Raw genomic sequence first — 9,285 nt, forward strand, 5'->3', positions numbered from 1 at the left:
GCTCATCTCCACACCTCCATCAAGCTGATTACTGGTGTGCATTCTGCAGCTGGGAAACACAGAAAGGAATTAAACCCATCACTTCCTGAAATGTTAAGGGGGTGGTTTAGATATTGACAATGAAGTCTAGTTTCCATGGCCCTTGTTAACCAAAGCAAACCAAATCTAGTTCCTCCCTGAAGTATCAGGTGGGGAGAGACTTCTATGTGGAAGATCAAAAAATGCACAGAATTGTGAGGAAGAAGGCTCAAACCCCCTCCATCTCCCTCTGGTGCAGCAAACAAAGAGGTGAGTTCAGCTGGGTACCAGTTTGGCAGCTGCCATTCTGGTGCTGGACCATCTCACACGGCAATCAGGTATTGTTTGCAAAGATGGCATAAATTAAATTCCATGGAAAAAAATTAAACTGGATCTCTGGTGCCAGCAGCTCCTCTTATCACTTTGTAGCCTGTTCGTGTTCCCTGGCAGATAATCACCATGACTAACATTTATCTTACACAGCCAATTTTGCCACCAAAATCTGTTTTCTGACCCCAGCTGACTATTCACAGACATGACAGCTCCCCCGACCATAGCATAAAGGCTAACAAGGCTCTCCTAGAAAATAGATGGGTTTTGTGGACACTACAAAATCAAAATAAGATGTAATGGGTGCCCCAGAGAGCTGGATGGAGGGGCTGAGTGCCTTTAATTTCTCTGTCTTAGTGGTAGTTTCCTTCATCTGGTTTGTTTATTCTGCTGTTTTCTGTTGTATCTTCAGATACAGATAGACTTTGTACAGTTTGATGGCCATGCTGGAGAATGAGCTCCCTACCATACTCTTCATGCCAACTTGACTTCTGGGCTTCCTTCCTCTGTGATTTTCTCTATTTCCAAGAGGTCTGTAAGGTAGAAGAAGCTGGTACAAGAGTTTGGGAACGCATTGAAGGGCCCTGGGGATTTGATCAGGGTTCGAGTGAACCTGTCAAGATGGAAAAAGGACAGGTTTATCTTTTAGCAGCAATTTGGGCTGTTCACCATGGGGCTGTCCGTGATGCTGGCTACAGACACTGGTGGGAACTGGGTGAAAAAGGAAGGACCACCACAGCTGCACACAGGTCTGTGACTCATTAGCAGGTTTCTAATCTAAGAAGATTCTGCTGCCCTGACCAATTTCCTTTGAAACTGACCCAAGTTTCCATAGATCTCCACTCAAGTCAGCTCACTATGAACCCCCAGTTTGTCCTCTGGGACACAGACTGGGCAGGATCACAAGGAGCCCCTGCTGGACAGATATGGGAACATTTTACCCACAATGATTTTTTAAGCACCTGATAGTTAAGTTGTCTTTCTCAAGAACCAAATTCTTCAAACAAATCTGCCCACCCCTTCCAAAATTCTGTTAACAGTTTTTTTCTTTGAGTCTTTCTGCCCTCTTTCTCCTTCTGATTCTTCTTCCATGAAGCCCATACCATCTCATGAACCAAAATCACACTTCTAAGGAAAACCACCTTTAAATAGTGCACTGAGACCATGTGTAAACTCTGCACTGGTACAGACCTAGTGGTCCCCACCTGAAGATCAGAGATGAAGGCTCTAGACTGCACAGATGGCTCAAAGATGGTATCTTGCACAAAAATATCACTAGATGTACTCCAAACAGGTCTAAATAACTTCCTCTGGGCAAAATTGAGTGCACAGTGTTTATATTTCCATACTTTCATGTCTGGCTGTTTGTGAGGGTGTCGGGCTCAGAACTGGCTTGAGTCATTGGCAAAAGTGCCCACCTTGTCTGTGTCTGAGGATGTAGTCTGAATCCTCTCATCCCTCAGGGTTTTCCAGTGGATTCTATTCTTCCTCCTTGTGGTGCCACCAGAAGGTTGAATTTTGTCACTATTGGTGAGTCTCCCCATCCAAGCTGAATGACTGCTTCATATTCCCATTCAGATCTTTCTTAAAAATCCCGTTCATAGGCCCACAAAAAATGATTAAAAGTTGTTTAGAAGATAAGGCTTTTCCTCACTTTCATTTTCCTGAGCATCCAGCCATATGAACAAGGCTTACTACATCTGGCAACTATTTGTTGTAGTGTCTGTACATTCTTGGCATGAGGCTAGTTATGGATATTTTGGTGTATTAATAGACAAGCTAAGCCTAAAAATGGGAGTAGGAGGGATTAGATGACTTGGAGATTTTGGGGAGAGAGATGGTCTGTGCTTTTTCCCTTTCCAGCTTTGGTCCCAGGCCAGTTTAAACCTGCAATGAATAATAGCAGTTACTGGATGCGAGTTTCCCCCCTCAAAAAGGAGTGTGGTGAACTCTGAGTTTCTAAAAACCATTTTCAGGACATTTTGGGCAACTTCCTGCACTGGTTTGACACTTGTAGCTCCAATGGATGCTGGGACAAGTTGGGAGGTGCCCTGAGCTCTTCAGATCTGGTTGAGACTAGTTTGATTAGATTGATTATAGGGCCCTTTTCAAGGTCAGCAGGAAAACAAGGTCAGCAGCATCACTGAAACAGGGCAGGGAAATTACTCTCAAGCTACCTGTTTCTCCCCATGAATAAGAGATTAGGGCTGAGATCATGTAGGGTCCTCTTTGATAGCCACAATCAATGGCTTTTTGGGTGTTTCTTGTTTGGTTGTCAGTGTCTGTATTTGGCAATCTGGTGCGCAGTGCCTCGCGGTCCTTATCGAGGTCCTTGCTGAGCTGGATCACGGCTGTGGCGATGGCCGTGCCCATTCAGGCTGGCACAGCCAGGCTCCTCCTGTGGCTCCACACTGAGGGAACACCAAGATCCTTGCCCAGGTCATCCAAGGGAGGGTGGGCAGCAAACAAACCCTCCATCCTCCAGCTGGGAACCCCTGAGAGCACGGGAAGGAAGAGGAGAGCATTAACACACGAAGAGGGCAAAGCTTGAATCTGGTGATGGTGGCTCAAGCCCTGGAGAATGGTGCTGCCAGGCCCCATCTCACATGGACCCCGCAGCCCCCAGCACGCCTGGCAGTCCGGACACGCTAAGCGGGAGCCGCACGTTCCCACCGCCGGGCGCGCCGCGATATGACGGCGTGCCAAAGGATCTTTGGGAGCTCAGGGGGGGAATATCCTGGCATAGAATTTAAAATGTGCTCTAACCTTTTCTGCAAACTGAAAGCAAGAAAAATGCTCATAAAACTAGTCTTTGTGCACAGAAAGAAGTCCGTTTTTATACTGTTGCTAAGTTCCTTATTGTTTTCTGGCTGTTTTTTGTGTTTCTGTGGCAGCCTTTTCTGTGGGCCTCTTTCAGTGACTTAGCTATATTGGCCTGCAGATAATTAGATCAGTGCTATCATTTTCACTGTCCTTTTTCCTCTGGAGCTATTTGCATGATAATGGCAGTTTGTTCGACTCTCTCCCTCCGTCTCCCTCGCTCTTTTAACCAGACACCATTTCTAAACATGAAATAATTCAGGGAACAATCTGTGAATGGTTCTGTTAAGAAAAGACTGAAAACATCTGGTTAAGAAAACATTTCTGGTAACCAAGAATCCAGTATTTATGTCAACTATAGCTTTAAAAAAGAGGTCTTTTCTTAACAGCATTTTTAGTCTGTATTTTAGTCTATATACAGTATTGGCTGTATGCAAAGCTCCTAACCACAATATACTCCCACTCTGGGTATATATGTCTTTATTATATGTTTGTCTAGACAATTTATAGACAAATGAAATATTAGGATCTGAACTCTCAATGAAACTTGTGACAGGTGTCATTTAAAAGGCAGCTATGCCCCACAAACTGTTTTTGAACCCCTCTTGCTGTGAACAAAGTATTTCGTTCTGCAAGATATGCCCAAATCTAAGCAGGAGAGCAAACACATTGAAACCCAGTGCTTGGCCTGGGTGACTGACACTGGTGTTGTGGTGATTTAGGGTCTGGGGCTTCCCATCAGAGAATGTATCATGGCCAAGGGTGGGCCAAGGAAGGTCTTTGTGCAGGAGCAGAGACTCCTGCCATGCCCAGGTCCTGCAGACCAGTGGCCATCTCAGCCTCCAGGCTGTGCCACACCACTGAGAAGATTATTTTTGCTGTAAGAAAAGGGTCTTGGGACCAATTCCTGCTCCTGACGAGATTAAACTCCCTGCAGACATACCTCAGCAAGGGAGAAAATAAATAGTGAAAAAACCCCAGAGAGTTAATAAAATTGGTCCTAGTGTCTGAAGACCATGCAATTCATTTGGGATTTTGATTTCCCTATGGCAGCTCAGACAAAGAACATCAGCTGTCCTACACCCGATAATTTTTCATATGGATCTTCATGTCACCCTGGCAAAAACATACTCCTGGTCTGGCTCCACATCTTGGAGGGCTCCTCAGAGCAGCCCAGTACTGCAGTGGATGGGTGGCAAGGCTGGGAGTAGAAAATCATATTTGCCTGTTGAGTTAAAGCTTATTAAAGCTTATTAAGGATGATTTGAAATTTCCTAATAGGCAATTTTTGATAGACAAAACTGGACACAGTTTTGATAGCTTTCTAAATCAAAAATAAAGCAATTAAAATTTCCACTATTGTCTTTCTTTTTATGAGAAAAAGATTCTTGTAAAGAAACGGGGTTTAACCAGTTTTACTTTATTTTTATTAGTTAATTAATTCATTTTATTTAAATACTGGTACATGTTGCTGAACAATATTTTTACAAATGAATTTGTGCTGCAAATATAACAATTGTAACACACAGAAAAAAATTCCCTTTAGGTAAATATCTCTGAGGATTGGGCTCTGTTGTTGTCTGCTGTGGAGTCACACAGAATCACAGAATGGTTTGGGTTGGAAGGGACCTTAAAGGTCTAATTCCAAACCCCTGCCATGGGCAGGGACACCTTCCACTAGACCAGACTGCTCAGAGCCTCATACAACCTGGCTTTGAACACTTCCAGGGTTGGGATAGCCACAGCCTCTCTGAGCAATCTATTCCAGAGCCTCACCACCTTCACAGTAAAGAATTTCTTTCTTGTATCTAACCTAAACCTACCCTCTTTCAGTTTAAAGCCATTCCCTCTTGTCCTGTCACTCCATGCACTTGTGAAAAGTCCCTCTCCACCTCTCTAGTAGCCCCTCTAGGTACGGGAAGGTACTTTAAGATTTCCCCAGAGCCTTTTCCTCTCCAGGCTGATCCATCAGTTGAGCTGCACCAGGTTTGTTTGAGAGACATAAAGGAGTAAGAAAAGTTATGATGGCACTGCCATGGTCAGAGGTACCTGAAAATCACCTCCAAGTCAACGAGGAGTCACCTCCGAGTCAGCATGGCTGAAGCATCATGTGAGAGCTGCCCAGAGTAGGAGAGAGTGCTGATCCCAGGCCATGGGAGAGCTGGAAGGACAAACAGAGTTCAGTTCATAGCTACATGGAGGGAAGATGCCACAAATCAGATGAAGATTTTGGCATGAGGTTTCCTGCCTCAAGAAAATTGATTATTCACAGATGAGGGCAGAAACAGGGACTGGCTCACCAGACTCACAGGAATTGTTGATGCTCAGCAATTCTGAAAATTAGATCCATCAACCAGTGTTATTCATCAGTTAATGAAATTCAGTGGAAATGGCTTCACTGGGAATTGGACCAGGTCCTTACTTCAGAGTGTAAGTAGTGAAAGAGAAGGCTTCTTTCTGAACACTGTTGCCAAGCTGTGCATGACCGTGAGCACACCACAGACAGCACCCGGCCCTCCTGTGCTCCCCCCCGTGTTGTGGATGGTGCATGGCCAGACATCTGAGAAACACCGAACACCTTTGGTTTCAGTGGCCATTTTGAGATACATGAGGGCTGTTTCCCAGCGTTTTTAAATCCTCGCTATTTGCATCAGGTAAGGTTTGAGGAGCTCTTGTCCTCCCCAAAGCCGTGTAGCCCCGTCTCAAAGCCATGTAGCATCTCAAAGCCTGTCAGGAACCAGGAGATCAAACAAACTGGTTCCTGCCAAGCAAAAAAACATTAGAGGGAAGGTAGTTTGCAGCAAACAAGGCAGGGCTTTACATTACTTGCTGTCTGATGGCATTTCACATTTCTTCCAAGCAGCACCCTCCACTACTAGAGAAATAAAGGCAGGAGTTCAATGCCTACCCCCACACATTTACCTTCAAAAATGTCTCTGAGTGAAGACAAAACCCTGAAAATTTCAAGGAATACACAAGAACTGAGGGGGAAAAAAAAAAAAATTTCTCAATAGTATGAAAAGTGGTTTATTTTCTTATTATTTTTATGTATTTTTAAATGTTTCCTCATTGTATATTTCTACCAGTAGCCAAGTGCCGGATTATGAGCAGGACTTAATGAAACAAAATTACAATTTCAACCCCCAGTGCTCTTTCCTGAAGATGCAAGTGGTGTTTTTCACACAGCTCTTGCAGTGGTGAGTCACCAGCACAAGAGGTGGCTTATCAACTTCTCAAATGCACTATTTTTTGGACAGACAAGTTCACGATTTTGCAATTCTTGTGGGATTTTGATCTACTCCAGGTAATTTATAATCAAACTTTAAATAATTATGGACAATTTAGGTGGAAGACTAACATATTTCAGTTAATTTCAGCATTCTTCCTGAATGCTCCATGTTTTCAGAGTATGAAAAAATACTAAACCCACTGAAGGTAGCTTCAGCAAAGAGCTGAAAACCTGCTGCCATCACTTTATATATTATATACAAGATTTGAAAAAAAATCACAATAGTATGAAGAAGATGAGGGTTTCTCCAATCAGGAAGTTTATGTAAGGAAAAAATAGCTACAATGTGAAATGTGAAAGCAACAGAAGTGTTTTTAAGCTGGTGCTGAAGTTTCTTTGTTCAGATCAGCTGCCCCAGGAATTAGATTTGGACATGGTCCCTTCCCCATTGCATGCTTCTTCTGATCTTCTTGTCCTTAAGCTTCCAGTCTACCTTCACACAGATGGATTCTCTTCACAATATTTCATATATAAAGTACAGAACACAGCTGAGGAACAGTATTTAAGACTGTCCAGATGAAAGAGAGTGAGATGGCTGTGATGGAAGAGCTGATTCACTGCTCCAGGTTTACACTGTAGTAACCTCACTGAAATAAGGAATTCCACTCTTCTAAAACCAAGAGTTGGGTCAGGCTCAGCTGAATGATGGACTTTTGTATTCATTCAGAAGATTAAATGTCATCCCTCATGTGTGCCTGTTTTTCAGCTGAGTCCTGCACACCTCACATGGGCAAAACAACCACTGCCTTATGAGCAACATGATCCCAGAACTGAGCACTGAAGGACTGGACTGCATAGCACCCCAGAATTTCAGAAAATATTGGCAAACTGGAAATAAAGTATCTCCCTAATGACTTTAAGAACTCAGCTCCAGTGGGAACTTTGCCTATATAAAGTTGATGGGAGGAGGGATCTACATACAAATACGAAATTTGTGTTAAGGAGACTAAATTTGGCTTAAGTAGAATATGCCTTTCATCTATCCTGATTTTATTGAGTATTTTATTGCAATTCTTCTTTCTTTATTAGTGGGGAAGCAAACTGGTATGTTTTAAAATTGTTCCCACTGTTGTGAGTATAAACTTCCTGAAGATTTTAGCCTGTTTGCAAGAGATTGAGTAAAATAAAGATTTTTTTTTTTTTTAGGTCAACATTTTCTTCTGGCAGACTGAGCTTGAAGTGCACTTTATTTCCCTTTAATTTAACAGCTCCAGCAGCTTTTCCAGTTAAATCGACTGTTCATTATTGAGCCCATTTATGAAGGGCTGTGCAGTGCAGTTTAATGAATCCCTGGCACAAAGCTCCCTTTCAGTGTAGGGAAAGAATAGCAGCCTATTTAGGTCCTGTAGGGCTGTATGTCAAAGGCTGCCTATAATACTTGTCAGGGAAGGGCAGAAATTCCCACTGATATAAGAATGTGCAAGAAATCAACTTTCACAACCAACTTGCCGATTAAGACGCGATCAGGAAATGAGTCTGTGGGTTGGGAGCGGTGACACCTGTTTGGGCAGCCAGATTTTCCCATAACTCGATAACCATATGGGCCATACAACCAGGAAGGGAAAAAACAAGCCCTCCCTCCCCTGTCGCAGAGATTTTCTTACTTTCACGCTGCCTTCCTGATGCCACGATGAAAGGGAAATGGGTGCTGTGAGTTGTGAGGGCTGGGCTCAGTGCTGGATTTGGTTTGCTTTCCAAACCAAAGAAGGTTTTGCTAGTGATCATAAAATCATGGAACAGATTGGGTTGGAAGGGACTGTAAAGATCATCTGGTTCCAACCTCTCTGCAGTCAGCAGGGACATCTTCAATGAGACCAGCTTGCTCAAAGCCTCATCTAACCTGGCCTTGAACAGTTCCAGGGATGGGGAATCAACCACCTCTCCAGGTAGTTTGTGCCAGTGTTTCACCACTCTCATCATAAAACATTTCTTCCTTATATCAGCCCAAATCTACTTCCTTTTAGTGATGAGGCGCAGCACGTGAGATGTTTCCTTCAGGCTGAATCCCAGGGGGATCCTGCCCCTGCGTGGCAGAGGATTTACCCTGGGGTTGGACACTGAGATGGGTGGCCCCATGAACATCAGGAGGGTACACAGAGCTTCTGCAACTGGCTCCAGTGAGGAGCTGCTCCACAAAGTGCTGGCACTGTGATGTGGCCCTCGACCGTGCAAGGCTTCCTTTCTCGAGGAAACTGCTCTCTCCTTTCTGTCCAGCTTGGTCTGCAAGGATAACAAATTGTTCTTCTTATGAAGGGCATGATTGTGTGGGCATGAGCTCGATCTATGGCCAGAGCGAAGCATTAGTGATCAGGGCATGCCCTTACTCCATCTGATTCTCAGGGTGACTGTGCCCTGGTTCTCTAAAAGCCAAGCTTGATGCCAAGGGCATGGCTCTCAGAAGCCTTGGTTTAACCCCCAGAGCTGGTTGAGATGCTGCTCCCTATAACAAGCAAGAAAATGAACAAAACCAGATAAATTTCCTACACAAAAGGGGCAAGAAAATAGCAGTAGCACCCCTGGAGCCTCTTAGCGAGCACCGAGTGCTCTCCTGTGGAATGAAGGTTTGGGGTGGTGGAAGGAATTCTGCAGCCACTTCACTCACCTCAGCCTGTTGGGGGTAAAGTGGAGGGAAAAGGACATCTGGTTCAAAATTTTGCCTAGAGTTGGGGCTATTTTGTGGGTCTAATCCCAGCATTTCCTGGACATTAGACCCTGCTAGTGAGATGAGGTGGATAGCTGGGCCTAGGAGTCATCACGAGTGGGCTGAGCATCAGCATCCTGGAAGAGCACAGGCAGAAGACAAGCAGGCTCATACAGCTGCTGGAAAA

General features: G+C 44.2%; 1 long non-coding RNA gene across 1 annotated transcript; it reads right to left on the bottom strand.

The window, feature by feature from the left end:
• Nucleotides 1-1,589: 1,589 nt before the first annotated feature.
• On the bottom strand, nt 1,590-8,252 carry LOC125321514. Its single transcript, XR_007201572.1, has 2 exons — nt 5,218-8,252; nt 1,590-2,843 (listed from the first exon to the last, which is right to left on the bottom strand). It is a non-coding gene; the product is annotated as an uncharacterized LOC125321514 (long non-coding RNA).
• Nucleotides 8,253-9,285: the final 1,033 nt, after the last annotated feature.

This window comes from Corvus hawaiiensis, chromosome 2, assembly GCF_020740725.1.
Source record: "Corvus hawaiiensis isolate bCorHaw1 chromosome 2, bCorHaw1.pri.cur, whole genome shotgun sequence".
NCBI lineage: Eukaryota > Metazoa > Chordata > Aves > Passeriformes > Corvidae > Corvus > Corvus hawaiiensis.